This window comes from Ambystoma mexicanum, chromosome 5p (assembly GCF_040938575.1).
Source record: "Ambystoma mexicanum isolate Mex_15411 chromosome 5p, UKY_AmexF1_1, whole genome shotgun sequence".
NCBI classification, from domain to species: Eukaryota; Metazoa; Chordata; class Amphibia; order Caudata; family Ambystomatidae; genus Ambystoma; species Ambystoma mexicanum.
This window is the reverse complement of record NC_090930.1, coordinates 1,238,390,190-1,238,412,469: the sequence shown is the minus strand read 5'-3', so window position 1 is coordinate 1,238,412,469 and position 22,280 is coordinate 1,238,390,190.

The following is a 22,280-nucleotide window of genomic DNA, read 5'->3' as shown; positions in this document are numbered from 1 at the left end:
TGGCAGGCAGCATTTAAATGTAAATGCTGCCTGCCATGCTCGCAAGGCAGGCAGTTTTTACGGAGCATCCCTAAAAAGTCTGCCTGCTTTATTCTGGTGCATAAAGCCAGGAGGCTACAATGGAAACCCCAGCATTTGCACCAGCATGAAAATGCATGCAGGGGCAAATGCTAGGGTATTTGTATGGCCTAGAGGAAGGGTGACAGCCGAAATTCAAGTTGCATTCCGCCACTTCTCTCCACTATACAAATTAATGGGAATGGGGTGTGCCCTTATGGAAGGATTTTACCCTTTCCATTAACGTTACACCCCAATGAAACATGAGCTCCTTTGAGTAATATGAAAATCATTTCCCAATGTGTGAGTCTTGTGTGAATCAACTTTATTGTCTTTGTTATTTTCTTGTTAGGTGTTTGCTATTTTAAGGCGCAGAATGCCCAACACAGGTGTCCAGGCAAAAGTGGGATTGCTGGTTGCAAGCAAGCACTCACTCTCATGCAGGCAGCATCAGTAAAGGAGTGAGGCAAATCAGGGATGGAGGAAGCAAATGCAGCATTAAGTAGGCAGGAGGAACAGTGGTGTGTTTCTTGCATCTGCAGCAGCTGATAGCAGACTAAAATCACTTAACACGTAAATTATGTCCTGCGTGCGGTGACACAGCACACCTACGCAGCACGTCTACGTGGCTCAAGGCAATGATGGGATGATGTAAGGCACACAACGCACATCACTGGTTGTGCACGTGAAGATTACAATCCTGACGAGTTTCACAGAGGTATTTTAGGGTGCTACACAATGCTTCCCTTCAGGTGATGTGTATCATATTTATTAGGGGGGGTTAGCACAGGTTTTTGTGAACCTTTTGAGGCCTACAGTGCATCACGTATGCAATTTATGAATCTCTGGGTGCCTCTGCATACCGCGTACCACTTTTTGACTTTTCTGAAGCTTTCCGGATATCGCATATGCAATTTATGAGTTTCTGGGTGCCTCTGCATATATCATGCCACCTTTTTCATTTCTCAGTAGCTTTCAGGGTATCGTGTAGGCAATTTCTAAGTTCCTGGGTGCCTCTGCATATTGTGTACCATATTTCTTTGCTTTTTGGGCACTTTGGAGCCTTGCTGGACCACACATCTACGTCACACATCACATAGACTGTTCCCTTACTCATATCGTCCAGGACAATAGCTTGGTGTGCCTTCAGTTCATTCCTTACACCTGTGACATGAGTGGAAAGGCCCCAAGTGAAAAATGAGGAGCAGACAGCGTCAGGTTGGGGGACGTGGTGAGGACACGTCTGCCCCATCCCCAGTCGGTCAGGGGCATGGTGTGGAGACATCATCCTTAGCTCCAGGAGGATGTGGCAAGCCCCAGTACAGAGGTGGGCCAGCAACTGGATGCCGACCTGGTCCCATCCAGACTTGAAAAACACCAACACCTTGTGCCACTCGAGCCAAGAAGGGAGGCCCTGCACAGCAGGAAGAGGCTCCACCCAAAAACATGGTACAGGACACTGGCCCACAGAGGAAGAAGTGCTTCACTGATGAGGAGCTCCAGATCCTCATTGACTACGTGCCTAATCACCTTTTTGACATGTGCCTGTATGCAGGGAGCACCCATACACCTGCACAATGGATGGCGCATTGACAGTGGGTCATGGACCAGATAAACGCTTTAGGTGTGGAGATGTGCAATACTTAACAGTTTCAGAAGTGCTGGAATGATTTGACACATTACACCAAGCACAAGCTCAGTGTCAACCTCACCTCTGCACTGGTAACTGGAGTGGAGCCACCAGAGGAGGACCAGCTGACACTGCATGGAGAGGATACAAGGCAATTCACCCTCCTTGTGCAGGTGCAAGGTGTGGGAGGCCTGGCGAGGGACGAGGACACATCTGGTGAGTGGCCGTTATTGTGCATTGTATGTTTTTCCAATCATGCATGACCCACCATATCTGTGTAGTGGTACATATGGCTGCAGTTGTATGACATCCGTGGGTAACACGTGTTTGTCAAAGTTTGGACTCAAGCCACATGGTCATCATTCTGGAATTATCCTGTGTGGTGGACATGTGTGGCACATGTCTGTGTGACAGGACAGATCATCCACAGGGTACTCCCCTGTTGCATGGGCAGGAAATGAGACACCTACATCTACTGTTGTCTGCTATATTCTTGTGGCGTGTCACTCTGCACTGCTAGACAGGAACATGCGATAGATGTTGAACAATCTCATCATCTCATGCAGTGTTGCATGTTCCATTTGTCAACTGCCCCTATGTGATGCTTTGTCATTATGCATATCTGAGCTGTGTGTCACCACGCCTTGTGGTGTGCCCAGAGTGAAGGTGAATAAATGCCCACATACCAGCCCAGAGTTGCAGGCATGATGTTGGTGCTTTAAGAAATGAATGTAGTAAGGGGTTATACCATTCACTACATGGCGAACACTAGCTGATGGTGGTTTGTCATGCAAATGTTGCCATCTTTGCAGTATGACAAAGAAATGGCCATAGACGGCCCAGATGGAAGGTAATGGGCAGCAGGAATGGCAATGAGTGTGCCTGGCTGCATTCCATTCTATGTATGTGCATGGTAGTTGTTCAGACATATCAACCAACTTCAAAATGAAAGCATCTGTCTGCAATCAAAGGCCTGCATGTGTATGTCAGTTGATACTTGACCGGCACATGCCTTGCAAGTTCCAACACTGTGGCACAGAAAATCTGCTCATATATCATCTGGCTTTCCATGCCAAAAATGCACTGCCTGTACTGTAGCTATATCACATGTCGCCACTGCACAAACTCAATTTTTCAGTTATTACCCATTGGAACCTACTTTCCACATGTTGAACAGGCTACAAGAGCAGAGCAGTGGCATCACAGATTACTGCATATCAACACAAAGTGTTTCTAATGGAAAACCGAAGTCTAAACAAAAGTGAAAAAGATTTAGAAATATGTATAAAGGTTAATTTTAATGTATCCTCTCATAATTCCACATGCGTAAGGTTAAAGCGACTGACAATCACCACTTGCTCATCAATGTCTTAATTGTAATTTATAATATGTATGCTCATTCATAATTCTTTCACAAAATGCATCATAACTTAAGAAATGTAAAACAAAAAAATACTAAACACAATTTGGATACTGCATCGAAGGGCATACAAACCATACAAAAAATTAAAAGAAGACAAAGGACACGTACAATGATGATAAACAATCCAAATGTATTATCTAATCTCTTTTATGGAGCCTTTGTTGGACTTAGTGGGACCAGGTGGTGTAGGCCTTTTCAGGTTTGTAACATTGGAAGCCTTCTCTAGATCATACTAGTTCTAGGGCATTTTGGACACCATGGCAATTACAGCTGTTTTGTAACGTCTGCTCTGCACTAAGACAAGGATGTCACTAAGCGAATTAGTCATCACAACCCATCCCGCATTGTGGTTCATCGTCTGGTTCCCCTGATTGAGCAAAACCTGATCAACATGGCAAGGACTTTTGCCTTGGCAGGTTATGCAAATTCAGTACAGCTTGTGAGAGACCTGTTTTCAACCTTGCATGGTGATCCATGGGTAGTAACATTTAAAGATAACATTAAATTCCATTTTTATGGACCCATGTTTCAAATTTCAGGTATCTCCTTTTCATCTGCGTATGTCAAGGAGGAGATCTCACATCAACTGTCACAAGAAGGAGACACTGTGGAAATGTGGGAGAATAAATTGCTGCAGTTCTTTCAACATCAATTGGAGAGAGAATGCAGACAGCAAGAATAATGCAAACCATCCCAAATGTTGACAACAACACTGGGAACGCCCAGCTCAAAATGTAATATTACAATGGGCAGTACATCACTAGCACCTGTTAAAAGATGTGTGAGTGGTGCTGTCAAGCTAAAGATGGAATACATCAATGGTGAGTAGATCACATGGAGATATTGAACTTTTTGTGAGCACTGTAGGTACAGCCTACATTGAAGACAGACTGTGGTTATACCCCCCTCAGTGATGTGGGCATCCCAACCTGGGACTCCTCTTGTGCCTGCCTTGCCAGTTATGCATTATCAGGCATAGATCACATCTCCTGCACCACCACCTCTCTGTTCCCTCCTCTACCTCATCCCCCTATGTTATGTCTAACACCTGCTGCACCACTTTGAAAAGCTGGTCCTCCCCTCCAGGCCCCTCCTGAAAACCCTCAAGCTCCTCCTCTGTATCCTTGCCCTAATTGTTGGAGATTACGTTCTCCTTATTGGTCCCAATCCATACAGGAGCAAGCTCATTATTCTCTTCCTCCATGCTGCTTTTTTGAAGCCACCCACACCTCCCACTTGAGAAGCATGCCTGTGTCCTCCTGCTCCACCTGACTGTACTACTAATTCTCTGGCCTTGTGAGTGTGGAGGCATTCATAATAGGCCTATCCTGCCATGCTTCCACATGACCCTTCAAAAGAGGTCCTGCATCCCTTACCACTATTGGCAGGCCTCCTTCAATGCAGCCTCGCATGCCATCTAAGGGCACTGGTGAAATGCTGCATGGGCCAAGCCAGTGAGATAAAGTCAACAAAGAGAACATCGTCCACCTCCTCATCCAGCACATGGCAATCCTCCCCCTCCTGTAATTAGAAATTCAGCTCGTTCTCCTCTCCTCCCTCCTTCTTCTCCACCTAGCATTGCATGCACACCATCAAAGTACCAGCCAACAAATCTTAAACAAATGGAACCAGGGAAACACAACATTGTGCACAAATCCTCACAGCTCACTCGACAACACTAGACTGCACCACGCAATCCTAGCTGTGACAAACCAACAAGCCACCATATCCCTAGAAGGGGAGTAGACACAACAACAACAAACATAGTAGGGGTAATTTACAGAGCAAACCACATGTTTGTGTATTTTTTCAGGGACAAGATTTTGTTTGGCGTTTTTATTTTTATTAGCGTTAGGAAAAAGGAAACTGACAGGAGAAAATGGCAACCTTTTTCTTCTCTTTTATTGTGAGGGGGAATGAAGTAAATCACTGAGCAAGCAAAAATACATGGCGTGCAAACATAGGGAATAAAAACACTCTTCAGAACATCAAACTACACTAAAAATACCTAATGCATACAAATTCCCAAACCTTCCTCTAAAACTATTCAAAGCATTGCAACCACCCTCCAACCGTGGAATTGTTCTTTATATGACTTCCCTCACTGGCTGGCAAAACCCAAAAAGGAGCAGGAAGTGAGCCATGCTTTTTATAGAGGGTCAAACTTCCTTTTGGTGATTAGAGGGCTCTGAATGACTGAACAAACATGGAAAATCATTCTAAACGGGCTCTGATTGACAGAACTACCTGACAGATTAAGCCTGAGCATGAAGGATTCAGACTGTGTGATGAATTATCGCAAACACCCAGAATACCTTTCAGAGCTCAACCTGGGATGTGACTGAGATAAAAACCCACCGTCCATTAGTGGTAAAGGATGAATCATGTAAAGTGGGTTTGAGGTAACTGTAGATATTTTTTTAAAGTTTGTTCAGGTTTATTTGCCACTAGTAGTGATCTGGTAAACCCTGTCAAGAAACTACACATCCTTTGATAAATAGTCAACTTGTCATGTCAACAATGTAACTTTGTAACTTCCTCTGAAAACGTGAACATATGCGTGTGCTTGTTTCCTTGCTATCTTGGCCCAGGCTGCCATTTCAGGAAGATGCTATAATGTAAGTAAAGTGGTCTTGTATAATGCCCTGGTGCTATTCTTGGTAGTCCCACTGTGCGTGTCCCTGCAAGAAAAGAGTGAGGGCGTTGGTAGTGGGATAGAGAAAGAGGCATATTCAAAACCTGTGATGTTGAAGATTGCAGATTGGAAGCACCCAGTTCCTGAGACTCGATCTGTTTCTATTTGTTTGGTGGTGACCCTTAGGTATATGTTTATCCAGAGAGGAGAGCCCAAGATTTGATAAACTTTAGCACTTTTGGTGTGGGCTAGTCACTGATGTGGTTGGTGTGTAGTAGGGCAAAGGTGGTGAACTATAAAGTAACTCCATTCATGTTTCTGTAGTAACAAATGGGCCTGTGCTTGCAGTTTGGGGGAATGTGTGAGTAGTGAAAGGTAATAGAATTATTTAGAGCGGTGTATGTTAGCCGGGGTGAAGAGGACTGCTGGGAAGCAGGTGGAAGTGGATCTAGGTCACCTGGCCTAAGCCCTGCCCACCTGGTGCCTTCCTGGTTGCCGCTCTTTTTTACCACTTAGCAAGCCCCGCCCACCTGGTGCCTTCCTGCTTTTCATTCTTTTTCCCTACTTAAGGTGCCCTCCAGCCCCTTCCCCTTTACAGCTTGGGAGCAGGTGCAAGTGGATCTAGGTCACCTGGCCTAAGCCCTGCCCACCTGGTGCCTTCCTGGTTGCCGCTCTTTTTTACCACTTAGCAAGCCCCGCCCACCTGGTGCCTTCCTGCTTTTCATTCTTTTTCCCTACTTAAGGTGCCCTCCAGCCCCTTCCCCTTTACAGCTGGGGAGCAGGTGCAAGTGGATCTAGGTCACCTGGCCTAAGCCCCGCCCACCTGGTACCTTCCTGGTAGCCGCTCTTTTTCACCCCTTAGCAAGCCGCGCCCGCCTGGTGAATTCCTGCTTGCTGCTCTTTTTCCCTACTTAAGGAGCCCTCCAACCTCTTTTCCTTTGCAGCTGGGGAGCAGGTGCAAGTGGATCTATGTCACCTGGCCTAAGCGCTGCCCACCGGGTGCCTTCCTGGTTACTGCTATTTTTCACCACTTAGCAAGCCCCGCACACCTGGTGCCTTCCTGATTGCTGCTCTTTTTCCATACTTAAGGAGCCCTCCAGCCCCTTTTTCTTTACAGCTTGGGAGCAGGTGCAAGTGGATCTAGGTCACCTGGCCTAAGCCCTGCCCACCTGGTGCCTTCCTGGTTGCCGCTCTTTTTTACCACTTAGCAAGCCCCGCCCACCTGGTGCCTTCCTGCTTTTCATTCTTTTTCCCTACTTAAGGTGCCCTCCAGCCCCTTCCCCTTTACAGCTGGGGAGCAGGTGCAAGTGGATCTAGGTCACCTGGCCTAAGCCCCGCCCACCTGGTACCTTCCTGGTAGCCGCTCTTTTTCACCCCTTAGCAAGCCGCGCCCGCCTGGTGAATTCCTGCTTGCTGCTCTTTTTCCCTACTTAAGGAGCCCTCCAACCTCTTTTCCTTTGCAGCTGGGGAGCAGGTGCAAGTGGATCTATGTCACCTGGCCTAAGCGCTGCCCACCGGGTGCCTTCCTGGTTACTGCTATTTTTCACCACTTAGCAAGCCCCGCACACCTGGTGCCTTCCTGCTTGCCGCTCTTTTTCCCTACTTAAGGAGCTCTCCAGCCTCTTTTCCTTTGCAGCTGGGGAGCAGGTGCAAGTGGATCTAGGTCACCTGGCCTAAGCTTTGCCCACCTGGTGCCTTCCTGGTTGCCTCTCTTTTTCACCACTTTGCAAACCCCACCCACCGGGTGCCTTCATGCTTGCCACTCCTTTCCCTACTTAAGGAGCCCTCCAGCCTCTTTTCCTTTGCAGCTGGGGAGCAGGTGCAAGTGGATCTAGGTCACCTGACCAAAGCCTTGTCTACCTTCTTAGCCCTGCCTCTTCCTTTGTGCTCTTCACTCTTAGTTCAAGGGCATCTCTCGTACGGGCATCCGAAGTGAACGGCAGACAAAGAAAAGGTCAATTCCTGTTTGGACTTGTTCGGACCAGGTGGACCCAGGGCCTAAGCCCCCTGCTCCCTGTGATGTTCCCTTGTGCCCCGCACCCTTCTCGCACACATGTGTTGCTTGTTTTGCTTGATTCTTCTACCCATCTCCCCTTCCCCACCGCTCCAGCCTACTTCTGCAGGAGTCTGTCCTGATACATTCTGGTTTCACCATCACATTCTTGTGTCCAATGCTGGATTTGACTTTTATGGACTTCATTGATTCACGGTGCGTCACCCCTTCTCAACTCTCATGCTGGACTTCCTTTGCATCTGTATTCATGGTGGCCCTGAATCATGATGTTCCCATCTTCATCTTTTATCCTGGCTTGCAACATTATGTGTTACTACTGACTTCTGCAATTGTATTCACTCTCCCCTCTTGCTTGTCCACTCTTTTTGACTGCTTACTCTCTGTTCTCTCCTCCTCTCCCTTCTCCCTTTTCCTATCTCCTCCCGTCCTCCCCTTACTTTCTTCTATGCACTTACTCTATCAGAATTTTCCCTAGACCTAGTATGATAACAACCTTGTCTGACTCCTCCCCCTCCCCGTACTGCCCCCCCCAGCACTATCTGAAATGTTGTCAGGCCTAGTACGATAGTCGCTTGTTTTTTTCCTCCCCTCCTTTTCTGCACCCGTCTGCCTCACCCTTTGTTTTTCTCCGGCTCTACCAGAAATGTTGTCAGGCCTAGTATGGTAGTCACCTGTCTGTTTCCATTTCCTTCCCACTCTCCCCCTCCCTTCCTTTTCTATGTCTTAGCTCTTGCACTATATGAAATGTCGTCAGGCCGAGTATGATAGTTAATTTCACATCCTTACTGTTCATGGCCTGTAAGAATGTCATTGTATTTTCCCTTGTTCCCTCCCTTGCCTTGAAGCGCTTTGAAACACATTGTGTATAGGTGCTATATAAATAAACAATCATATCATATCGTATCATATCATATCATATCATGGAGTAGACAAACAAATGGAAATCAATTGATATGTAGTTGATCAGTAATAAAGTTAGCCATGTAACACTCCATTTAATAATGCAACAATTGATCTAAATATGAGTCAAAAAAATGTAGCTAGCCAACAGTTAATTTACCTATGCAGCATAATAATGATGGTTTGCAATGATTAATCTGGACATGTGCACTACATTATGTGAATCAATCTAGCAATGCAACACATCAATATAACCATAAAAGAATGAAGCAGGAGGTATAAAGGAGGAGCGAAGGAAAGAGGAACAGATGGACACCAATGAATCTGACAATGCTACCACGATATAGCCATGCAGCAATTAGTGTAGCGGTGGAGCGATTCATCTGGGCATTGGAGAGAGAGATACAGTTGGACACCATTTGATGAAGCTCTAAGGCCAATGATCTAATTGTGTGAAGAATGTGGTTATGCAACAGTTAATAAAAGCCAGGCAATCATAAATATACCTAGATGAATAATAATAAAGGCATGCAACAAGTAAAATGAATATGCAATATCAATCCATCGATGTAGTAATCAAGCTGTCAGGGTCAGATTGGCCCATCGGCCACACGGCCCGTGGCCGGGCCAAAATCATTTGGAATCCCTGGGGCCAGTTTCTGCCCACATTTGGAGGCAGTTGTGGAAAGAAAAAAAAGCACCTGCAACGGCATGGAGTAGCGGGCGGAGAAGCTCATTGCTGGCATGAGCGCTCTTCTGGCTCCACACCCCTGCATGCAGGACACCAGGACAGCAGCCCTTCTGGTGGCTGGCCTGCATTTAGCCTATGCCAACTTGAGGAGCCGGAGACACCCGCCAAGTCGTCGTCTTTGGGCCCTGGCATCCTGCTCTTTGTTCATGACAGCCGGGTCGACGAGTCGAGGGGGGAGGAGAAGGTAAGTGTGGGGTTCTATGACTACCGTCTCTTGTTTCCCAGCAGCCGCCCTGGTCTCCATTACTCACATGAGGGGACTGGCAGAGAGCGGTGTGTGGATGAAAGAGAAGAGGCATATTCATATCCAGCGTCCAGTGTGCCTTGCACATTCTATATGGGTGTCATTGTCGGTGTAGCATACACTGTGGCCAGCACTGCCAGCGCCCTGACTGGCATTACATGGGTATTGATGACACATAGATGTCTGTGCCCACAGAAACACAGTGCATTCCTACGATCCCACATATTGCTTCTTACGCTGCTCGAGAGAGAGATCTTTTATTTTGTATTTACAATAATACTTTTTATTTTATAAGAAGTTTGGATCACATTATCAAGCCAACAAATGAAAGTATGAGCTCTGTCCTTTTATATTACACTTTGATACCAATGTGCTGTGTTTACCCTAAACATACAAGCGGTGTCACCCTCTCCCAAGACAGCTGAGGGCCTTGTGTGGTATTTGATGTTCTGGACCTTGTGATTTTGCCTTTAAAGATATAGGACTACATGTCCCGCAATGCAAGGACCGGGTGAATGACTCACACCTATCATGGCGTAACATGATAGCTCTAACATACAAGTGCACTCAACAAAGCAGGTACAGCAATGCCCCACCCCGATAAGCTGTGCGTGCCCGAATGGTAAGGCGCCCCGTACAAGCCAAAAACATCAGAACACGGGTGTGTGGTTTATTTGGCACTTTCTAGTACAGCGTGACTAAATAAAATGTGTCATGGTAGCACAACTCAATGATACACAATTTGCCACCCACAAGGGGATGAAAGGCTATGACGTTCTATACAGGTTTCGAGCCTACACTGATCAGGTTTCATATAAAACTGTTCAGCGAGCAGCGGATTACCCCTCTGAGTCCTTTTGTTGGTGAACTGATCTCCCGCATGTCTACCTTTGCCCGCCCATTTAACCTTGCCCCCCACCCAGCGTAATTGATTCTGACCCTTTCCTAAAGAACATGCATCCCACCTGCCAAAGCTGATTTCCACTGGTATTTCATGGAGGCAGTAAACACTATTTTCTCTTTGCGGACCATCAGCTAGGCCATACTATAGAATGGCCCCTAGAAAGGTCATTAAAAATAACTCAGAGCTCTCCAATTCCGAGTCTTTAAGGCTGCAGCATGATATAATAGAACGGACAGCAAGGACCCGTATATAATATATTTACAGCCACAAAAGCAGCAGGCGTACATTGCACGAGCTATGTTCCTGTATTTGCATGCGTATGTTCCCCTCACACATGAAGCAAACATAATCTGCATGACCGCCACCTAGGAATTGGAGCTCACGTATTGAGAGCACACTTTGAACCTTGTGGATACGGCAGGTGTGTAATTCGACTTAGATGGCCACGGTGGTGGAGGATGGGCCAGCACAAACTTGTAAAGCCAACCACAAGGGGTTTGTATTGTGTGCAGGAGTAGGAGGGGGGTGGCAAATAGGGTTTATTGTTGGGAGCAGTGCAGGCCACTTAGGGAACATAGTTCCACTATTCCTTTTTGTACACTTTGAGCACTGATTGCTTGATGTTTTAAATTCTGACAATACAAATGATGTTAGCCAAGCAGTCCGATTAGATGCAATAAAAGGAGAACTTTTGAGTACTTTGGTTTATTAACTTCTGCTAAACTTTCAATAAACAATTTTTATAAAACATCTTATGCATAGAGAAATTGTTTTCTGTCTTCCCAGGTATTATCATCAAATGCCAACGTGCTCACAGCACACGGGATATGGAGAGGGCATGCTATGTTTTGTACTCAAATCATAAGGCCCACACCCTCACTTCCACACACACACAACCACACTCTCTCTGGCAGATCAGGGTGCCGGGGCAACACCCTTTTGCCCCAGGTTCTCACTGGTGTTGTGGTGTGGCCCGAGTCCGGCGGGCACTGCATTAATGCCCCCTTCCAGGTATTACACACCCATGGACACATATGCCAAAACGAGACCAAAAACCGACCTGAAATGGACAGGCCTAAAATACATGTGACATACAAGAATGGCTAAGTCTATAAAATAATGTGCACTAGGTGTGTAGTCATCGGTCAAAGGTCGACTGCTCTACACCCAGAGAGGATGGGAGGACATTTAAACATCACAACAGTCATATGTAAATAAAAGTATCCATGTGTTGGTGCAAACAAATGGCGCTGTTTAAAATCTTGTGTGCTACAAACCATTTAGGAATCTCTGCGCGTTACTTGTCTTTCAGAGCCATTTTTAAAAGTTGGCCACCCTGTTGCAAAGGGCAATTCATCCAGGTGTGAGTTTTTGGGATAGCGTTTTCTGTAAAGTCATGAATTTATGCGATTCATGGAAGATGGTTTGAGGGCAAGTTGTTTTAGGCGAGGGGTGGGCCACGTTTTTTAGCCGAGCGGTGGGCCACTTTCTTTTGGGTGTCCGGGCCTATTTCTTGTCCCAGTCCGAACCTGAATCTGTCTAGGCATCAAATTAGTATGGCTGTGCCATAGTTAAAAACTGAATCTGGTAGTTCAGCAATGAATCCAGCTATGGAAAAAGGGATCTAGGGCAACCACATACTGCAGGGTGAAGGCAGCAACATACATTGGGGCAAAAATGTATCTACTGCAAGCAGTTAATCTGGGCAGTAGGAAGCAAACACAGTGGGCAAGAACTAATGTAAGGGCAAGCAAGTAATGCAGCAGCCATCAGTGAATGATATAGTTGGGACACTAGGTGGTGATTCATATTAGGTCCCAAACCTGGTCATGTTTTCGTCAGTGCCACGCTTAATGGCACTGCATGTATGGTTAGCAAATCTATTTTTTTATCTTATGTTTTCCTAATGCAATGGTTCCTTCAGTAATGTGAACTAGGCATGCACAACTGTGCAGGTAAATGTTCGCTATAATGCATTTCCATTTTGTGCAAAAATGGGTATGCAAGAGATTTCATCAGGTTTCGGTGCCATCCATGTTTTTGTGTGTTTTATTTTTTTTAAGATCCCCACCTTTGACTCAGGTAAAAAAAAAAAAAAAACTTCAGTTAAAAAGCCTGCAAACCATTAGTTCAATTGAGATGAAGGAAAACGTGACTCTACTTGTTTTTCACAGCAATTCAATAATCCTGTTCAAATTCACATGCGTTTCACCGTGAGTAACTCATTTAATGTAATATATTTTCTCTGATTGCAATTGTATGATTTTATGGTATCTATTTTATCTAAATAAATACATTTTGACTGACTGCCTGTGAAATTAAAATTGCGTTATTTAGGCACCTGCGAAAAGTAAACGGCACCAGCATGACGAACTGCGTCATGGAACTGTGTGTCAACATACAGGTTTAATTTCAACAATACATTGTGACTGTATAAATGTATGAGGTGCTAAATGCAGCAACGTGACATGTTACTTTGGCAATTCAGAGCTGCCATGCAAGAGCAAAATACACTAGCGATGTATGGCATATACATAAACAATTCTGAGTACACTTAATAAATCCAAATATTGCTGTATGCAAGTATTAGCGAAATGCAACCACGAGATGCAATGCACCACTGACTGATGAGCATTTCCAAGTACACCTGTCACATTTGGGAAAGTTGCCAGGGCATAGAACTGTTTTTTCATTGAGGCTCTAGTTTATGTGGTCCGCCAATTTGGAGTGGGGACGTGCTGGAAGCAGTGACTCCATATTTTGGTGCATTTATCCACAAATTCCAATGTTAGAGTGGTATCTACCAGCGGGGTTGAAGTGCAATGATAGCACTGCTTGCAAGTGTTTAGGAAGACATTGTGAAAGTTTGCTGTCCCTCGTGATTATAGGGGGTTAGCTGTCATATGAACGTCTAAAGAACTTGCTTTGGGATTCTTTACTACCCGACTGTGTTCACGCCTGTTTGATAAATTATCAGGGGTGGACTTGGTGCCAAAAAAGGAACCTGGAAATAATTTTGAAATTGTCCTCATATTACACATTTTCAGCAAACCAAACCCTTTTCCTTTAACAACATTTGGAAATACCACACAAAAGAGGCCCATGGTGCAGAGGCCTACCAGGAAATCTCCCGAGTTCCCTATAGTACAGTCCACCCCAGTCAATTATTGTATGGTTCTGAACACAAAAAATGCACTCTCGCTACACTGCCTTTGTGTCCCTTCTTTGTCTGTCCTGTTTGAACGTGATTCTGTGCCACCTGGTCAAAACAGAGAGTGTGACAATTTGAGATCAACTTAATGGCAAACCTGCTCCTCCTAGTTGTCTTCCTTATATGGATCTTTTATTTTTGTTTGCACCACTATTTTGAACAGTGCATTTTTTACCCATTCACACCAGCTGGTGCTGCTCTTGGCAGTTGTGCTAATGCTTTTAGGGTTAGTTGCATTCGCAAACTCACTGGAAAATGTGTCCTAAAGATGTGGTGGCTCATTGCCTGTCCTGAAGCGTTGTCAATGGGTCTCATTACGAGGTTGGAGGTAAACATACCAGTACTGTTGTTACCAGACAGGCAACCTCGTAATGAGGCCCAAATGTCTTCTGGCAGGCTTTCCAGCCAAACAGCTGCAAAGGCTCCAAAATGCCCAAAATGAAGCTGTCAGAGTGGTTTGCCGGCTGGGGAGATCTGCTCATGTATGGCCTCCACGTTGCTCACTTCACTGGCTGGCCGTTGAACCCTGAATACAATTCAAGGTGGCATGTCTGATTTTGAAATGTTTAAATTGACTTGCTGATTTGAGGGCTAAACTCAGTAATAACCAGCCTATCAGGTGAGTAGTCTATGAAGATCTGCTGCTGTTGACTATCCCCCGTCAGCATTTGTCTCAAGGGGAGATAGAAGGTTCGCCATTTTTGGCTCAAGGCTATGGAAAGGTAAACCCCGAGATATCAGAGCCCTCAAATCTTTATATCAGTTTTGCCGAGCTCTCAGGAACTTCCTTTTTAAATAAGGGACCATGAGGGAGGGAATGGGGGGGCATGTTGTTCGATCAGGAGGGTTTCCCATTGTATGGTTCTTTGGTGACTTGTTTATGTTCCAGCTGCACCTTTAAACGGATCAGTCTTTTCTGAGCGCATTATACATATTCAAATCAAATCAATTTACCACAGAAATGTGACTTACGTTTGCCTTTGGAATTAATATTGGACTCTTTCTATCCCTGGCTCCCTACTTCATTTATAATTCTCACATTGTGCTATGTTAACACCTGCTGTTATGAACCTTATCTTTTGAGTGGTATGTCTATGTCACTTCTGATTAATCATAACTGTTATGCAAATTATTAAGTGATTGTAGGTAAAATGTTCCATGTGCAGCACTTTCGGGAAAGCACTATATAAATAACACATCTTTAGCATTCAGTAAAGGCTAAACATATTATATATATATACATAGCATAGAGCTATGTGGGATGTATTAACCCACTTTTGCTCTGCATGCTGCCTCACTCCATTATGGTGGTGCCAGAAATAGCAAAATGGCCATAAAACCCTTGTGAGCGCCAAAACCCTTGAAAATTGTGCTTTTCAATGCACAAAAATATGGCTGCCCAATCTGCCACGCATGCTGTCAGTGGTGTAACAGAGCTCTCACTATTGAAATGTGTCACTGGACTCCACAACAATTCAGAGTGGAGTGCAGAAGGAAAAAGCCATGCTTTGCTTAATGAAACTCCAATATTGCGTTAAATCACCTTTTCTTTGCTGCTGAAACTTCAGAATGCCGGTACAAAACACTTTAAAATATTCAACATTCTCTCTGGGTGCTACAATTCACTTTTTTAAAGGAATCACTGTGAACTTACAATGTCCTTAAAGGCTAAGAGCATTAAGAGATCTCCACAGCAAAAGCGGCCTGTCTGTGGATCTGTTAAAAAAAACTCTGTGCAGCAGAGGGCTGCTGTGATGACAGCTGTCAGGGCCTGCCTGATTAAACTTTAACATGTATAAACTGAAATTGAAATGTTTGAAATCTAAGAGGCCTGTTACTGATAGTAACCCATATTGTAATTGTTTTGATCCCATGGGTTTAAAATCTTGAATGAGAATTCTAGCTGTTATTTGATACAACGAGTTTGTTTTGTGCTAAGGAAAAGTCAACAGAGTTAACAATTAAATTAAACCTGGCTGAAGCTGCCAAACTTGAATAACAGGTTTTCTCACAGAAGGAAAGTCTTTCCACCAGCAGGAAATAACAGAGAGGCGTTAATTACAGGGTAGCAAAGAACCTGGTCTACAGTGGGAAAAGGAACAATGACAAGCTCCAGCTCAGGAAATTCCAAGTGTGAAGACAGTCGTAAATGAACTCTGCAAGGAACAAACATGGGGGATGGCTCCTGGGCTTCCAGGGAGAGATCAAGGGGTGGAGCCACGCAACCATTTGTTGCTTAACATGGACAAAGAACACATTTTAAAAAGACTTATAACTTACTATTTAAAATTGTGAAACATATAAAAATAACAGAGTTGTTAATTTAATTTCTGGCTGCACGGTTGAAAAGGCGCCAGAACTGTGTGACATGTTCTGGACAGCAATGGCAAGAAATGTGATTTTACGCAAAATGTATTTCCGCTAGAATTGTGAAACTTTATACATTCATTCCCATGTTTAACACGCATACTTGTAGACATTTGTTCAAAAATTGGACATTGTGTTCATAGTGAAAAGGGCAAAATTCTGTGAAAAGCGGAGACAAGATCCCACAGCTACGGGGTTTTGAGGAATAGCTGCTATGTAAAATATGCAATCTGTATAAGTGATTTTTATAGAGGTTGCACATGTGTAAATATGTATTTTGCCAAAAGTAGACTTTGTGTTCCAGGGGCTAGGCGTGGATTCTCAGCCTCATAAAATTGCACCATAAAGATGACACTCTGTTTTTCTCCTCCTATCAAGGCAGAGAGTAGACTCTGAACCAATCAGCTTTCAAAGGGGCAAGCTTAGGCTAAATTGGCCCACACACCCCCTTTATGATGTTATTTCATAGCATAGAGACAGCTCACCACTCAGAAGGACAGACAGATTCATTCACTCTCCTGATGCTGGCAGAGCATCCTGCTGCTGAAATCTACATGGTCCTTGCTTCAGACTCCAAAAACTTGGCAAAGCAAAAGCCTATTGCATAGCTGAGCCATTCTCATCTAGGCCTCACATTCTAGAACAGTACCCCACAAGCCTAGGGGGAAGCATCATAATACAGCCGGGCTGTGCTGTTACTGCTTGCACGCTGAATTGAAACATCCTCAGAACCAAGAAGGGCAGATTCCGATCCAGTCCTGTGCCGTGCTGTAACCAGAGCGCCAGACCACCTTGCTGACCCAGTCCAGTCCGATGTGCCCAGCTGTCAGTCCCTGATAGGTCCAGAGAACTAACGGTCCCATTTAAAAACATATTCAGTGATATTCAGTGATTCCAAATCAATGCAATTCTCCCGTTCTCGTTCAGAATAATGAACTTTTACACAAAATAAATAAGGATTTCAGTTGTGCACTACATGCTAGGTGTTGTCTTGGGTGTGTGCCGGATTGAAATCACTTACAGCTACATACATATTTGCATTATTCAATGTGAAATTCTAATTCAAAGCAGGAAGGTGCTGTTCTGTAATGTAACATTGTATTCAGCCTACAGTAGGATTAATGTCTGGCAATAGCTGAATGGTAAGTAAGGCTTCTGATAAGGAAGACAATCTCCTCTTAAACATGTATTGGAACCCACAAAATATTTCCCAAATGGAGCTCTTAGAATCAATTGAGGATATTCTGTTTAGCTGGCATTCCATGGGGCTGCAGCATTCTGTGATCGTTTGTATGGACCTTAATAGCAGATGCTTTGTTTGGCTGAATGAAAAGGTAATCTCTTCAGCTGATAAAGCGTCAAAAAAGAAGTGGTTATCGTGGCTATCCCTAGTGGACGACTGGGCCTTGTGTATTTTAAATTTGTATCTTAAATGGGAACATAAAGGGTGATGAGTCTTCACATCATACATGTTCAAGGGGGTCACTAAATAATATTTTAGATTATTGTTTTGGTTCTGAGGACGTATATCAGGAGGTTTTAAGCATGCTAATTGAAGAAACAAATGTTAGTGACCATTTCCCTTTAAGGATAGCATGGTGCATTAAATCCAGTTATGTGTCTAGGGGCAGGTACTGTACTTATTTGGATAATAATTCCAGCAAAAATAGGGTGCGCTGGAATACTCACAGTGCTTGTCTATTAAACACAATTTTGCTATCTGTTTCTTTTGTGTCATTCCAAAACTGAAAGTTTGATTGTAGTGAGTACAAGTTGGTGTGGGACAACTTCTATGAGGAAATGCCTAGGGAAAAGAGACTAAGAGTCATCCATCAGCATAAATATGACCAGGAGAACATTCTTAAGAAAAAAGGTTTGCTCGAGACGGTTAAACTTCTGCCCCATGATGCTATATTAGAAAACAGCTAGCTAATTCCTCTTAAAATAATTGGTTACACAATTATAAACATCATTTACTCCTAGAGAATGCTTTTGAGATGTGGAGCGCTTTGTCATGTAAGCATTTTAAGGCTTTTTTGAACATCATTAAATCGAATGACTTGTTACAGTATAACCCTATACCTGAGGAGTGTTGGAGATCTCATTTTCAGTCAGTATATATGACAGAGAATGATGATTCCCTGATTTTGGTTCAGTGTGGGGCCAATGCTTGGGTATTTGATTGGGAAAGGGACATTCTCCAAGACCTAATTATAAAAAAGTTATAATTCAAGGGCACAGGGGCCAGATGGCCTACCTACCATTGTTCTGAAGAGTAACCCGCAGATTTAGGTTGAAATCCTCCATGAGATTTCTTAAAGAAGTCATTAGCGGTACAGAGATTCCAGCTTCCTGGCTAACCTCCTTAGTGGTGCAAATTTATAAGAAAGGCTCCGGTTTATCACCCTGAAATTACAGACATATTTCTCTTTTAGATATTCCATCTAAGATATTTGCCCAGTTGGTAATGTGTGAGCTAAGGAGTTGGGCAAAACCACTAAGAGGTTAGATCTTTTTCAGACTGGGTGTTGTAGAGTAGTTGGCACAGATTTGAACAGTTTTATTCTCAAGATCCTGAAGAAACAGGCCATAGGGTGGGCAAAACCTCTTTATGTTGCTTTTATTGACCTCACAATAACATCTGATATCTTCTAGAGTAATGAACTCTGGTCCAGATTAGACAAATGGGCATGTCCACCAACGTTGTTAGCCATTCTGGTAGGCTTGCACTTTAACACCTCAATGAGAGCCAGGCTCGATAGGAAGGGGCATTTATATGCTTTGATTACATGGAAAGATGTCTGATACAAGGATTTTTGCTAGCCCCCTTGCTTTTCCATCTGTTTATCTAATACATTGGGGTGGCTTTGTCTGCCACTTGTTTCTTTCCACCTAAGGCTGATCGCACACAGGTGAATTATTTACTTTATGGGGACGACATGGTCCTTATGGACCACACCCCAATCGGGTTGAAGCACTAATTGTCTGATTTAGAGGGATACACCAAGTCAAACAGTCTATTTATTAACATAGAAAAAGACAAGATACTTGCTTTTTGACAGGAAAAGTTGAATCTTTGCTGGTTGGGCAGTAATGTTCTTGATCAGGTAGACACTTTCATGCACTTGGGCTTTCCCCTGTTCGAACATGAATGAATGGTTTGCCTTTAAGAATCAAATGATGATGTCATTAGCTGCTCAGGCAGGTTTTATAAATAAGAAATGTGGAAACTTTTGACTTGTTCCTGTGAGGGAGGTTTATTGTAAGAAGGTAGTCTCAGTAATGACCTATAGGGCAGAGACTACCTTGTTTACTTTATCTGGACATTAGGTAAAATTAGAGGCCGTTTTTTCAAGGAGAATCCTGAAACTCCCTTGAAGTATCCCTACTCCTGCCATAAGATATAGGTTGTGGTTAACAGCTCTGGAGACAATAGCAACCTGGAAACCTTTTAATGTTTTGAGAAAAATGGTATCCACAGATGCGTCATTGGTCTGGTGGTTGCTGAACAAGCAATGTTGAATACATTCTGAACCCTTACACACTTATGAGGTGGTATAAATAGAGTTTAATTGACCTGAGCCGCAATGAAATGTCCTTTGACTTCTTAAATATGCACCCTGTTAACATGAAATTCACACTGTGGGAAACCATTGTATCAATACGATATAACTGATACAAGGATAGCATCTCTTCTTCGAGTTGTTGGTGGACGTAAGATCATATGGTATAATGCCTCAAAATGTATACAAGTGTCCGGGGGAGTTTTGGCATACCAAATGTCTGCCTCTTTGCATGAACCTCTTCCCGACACAGGACATTTAAGGAGCCAGAGGAGGTGTAGAGCGTAGATTCAGGAAATGCTGGTTCTGTAGCAATGATGGTTTAGTCAAAACTTTTGCTGATTTGCTGTTTGAAAGTCCCATTCTTGTTTGCTAACCCAAGTATTATTTTGTACAATTAACAAAAGATTTTAGGGTTTTACATGCTGGTCATATCTGGCAATTTATTTTTACAGGTACATGTTTTAAATGGTCTTTGGCCGCTATCTGTTTTTTACGTGAGGTTCTTTTAATTGAGGAAAGGGGCACAAAAAAGTATTAAGTGAAATGGGCATAAGGTGTGTTTGAAGATGTGTAGATGTGATTGTGGATTATGTAATTGTTGTTTATGTCTGTTTTTAGTTTTTAGTGTAATCTACTAAAATGAAATTAATTGTAAGGAATTTTGTAATATGGTTTGTTTGTATGTTTACTTGTTTGGTTTCAAGTTGCTTAGTTTTAAGTTTGTTAGTGAAAAGTTCCTTAGTGAATTATTTCACTTAATAAATAAAAAAATAAAAATAAATAAGGATATGCTATTGCCCCATTCCTAAAAACAATGTCAACGACTAGTAAACTGGAAAAGAGTCATTTTTGTTTTGTTTATTAAGTTTTCCTTGTGTTTGAAACAATTAGGTGAACACAGACATTCATTGGCTGTATTATCGAGGTGATGAATGTACAGCAGAGATGATGCACAAAGTAAGAAAAGGGTTGTATACTAATTGACCTTATCACAATTGACCTCAGGACAATTGACCTCGGGAGAATTTACCTAATTTAAAAGGTCAATTAGGACATATAGGCGGGGGATACCCCATCCAATCAACAACAACAAAACACCCAATCCCCTTATATTATTTATAATCTAAAACCAACCCAATACATATATAAAATAACTAAAATATCATCAAGGTCAATTGTGCAAAAGGTCAATTAGGACCACTATAATTAGGTCATTTAGGACAAAAGGTCAATTGTAAAAGGTATATTTGGGTAATACCAAGACAAGCCCATCCCTTGACAGTACAACAGGACAGTGTTTCCATCCGCTACTCTGATCTGAAAACTGCAGAATTCTTATCCCCCTCTCTTTGAGAGGTATGTTAAGACTTGCCAGCCCAAGTAGCGGGATTTCTTTGAGCAACATCAATTCACTAATGTGGCTGGAGTAGCAGGAGTGACAGCAAGCACCAGATGTCGTCATAAGAAGTGACATCAAATGAACTTTGGCCCAGGTAGACATTTTAATTGACCTTCAACCCTGATGTCCTGACAGGAGGTGGACTCACTTATGTATTCAGTTTATTTTCCAACAATATATGTAGCCTTGATTGCTGCCTTAATATGCTGGGGTGCAACAATGGCATATTTTGAATATATAGCGCAGAATGTGTTCTATTTAATATGTGTTGTTGCTATATCCGTACAGATATACACTCTTATATAATACTTATGTAACTTACCTGAGTTGACTTGCAGCATTGCACTAAATATGTTTCTCACATGGAACTTAGCTGATTTGACTTGTCGAATTGTGCTACTTATGTTTCTCATATGCAACTTACCGTATTTGTCTTGCAACCTTGTGCTACTTATGTAATTCCTATGCATCTTACGTGATTGGACTTGTAGCCTTGTCCTACTTATGTATTCCTATGCAACTTACCTGATTCGACTTGTAGCACTGTGCTACTTATGTAACCCTCCTGATTTGTCTTGTAGCCTTGTGCTTCTTATGTAACTCTTATGCAACTTACCTTACTTGACTTTTACTCAGCCAAAAAGTTTATTTCGGATTCAAAATCCATAAAACAGGTGAGACCAAACAATTACAAAAAATAAGACCAAACAATCCCTTCCCTTGAAAGTATACACCGAAACCCCATTATACAACTTCAAACAACAGTCCAATAATAAAATAACATATGTAATAGAATACAATACTATCAATGTAGCGACAAAGTTTAAAACAAGTCTAAAAACTATGTGCCTTTTCACATTACAGCTCTGCCGGGTGAATTTCATCATCCCTCACCCTGTGCCCTCATATCCCCTTTCTAAAATACATTGCTCTCTTCAGAAAGGAGAGCAGTGCCATGCACCCAGAAAAGAGTCTGCACTCAGAAGAAATGAGATAGCCGCTTTATGATGACGGATCTTAGTCTCATTAAGAACTGGAATTATCATTGCTCTCCAGATCCCAATATACCCCGGGCAAAAAAGTAACAAATGCACCAAGTCTTCTTTATTACGTCCGCACACTGGGCATGGCGCGGAGGCCGGATAGCCTTTCCAGTTCACTGTATTTCCCCGCAGGAGG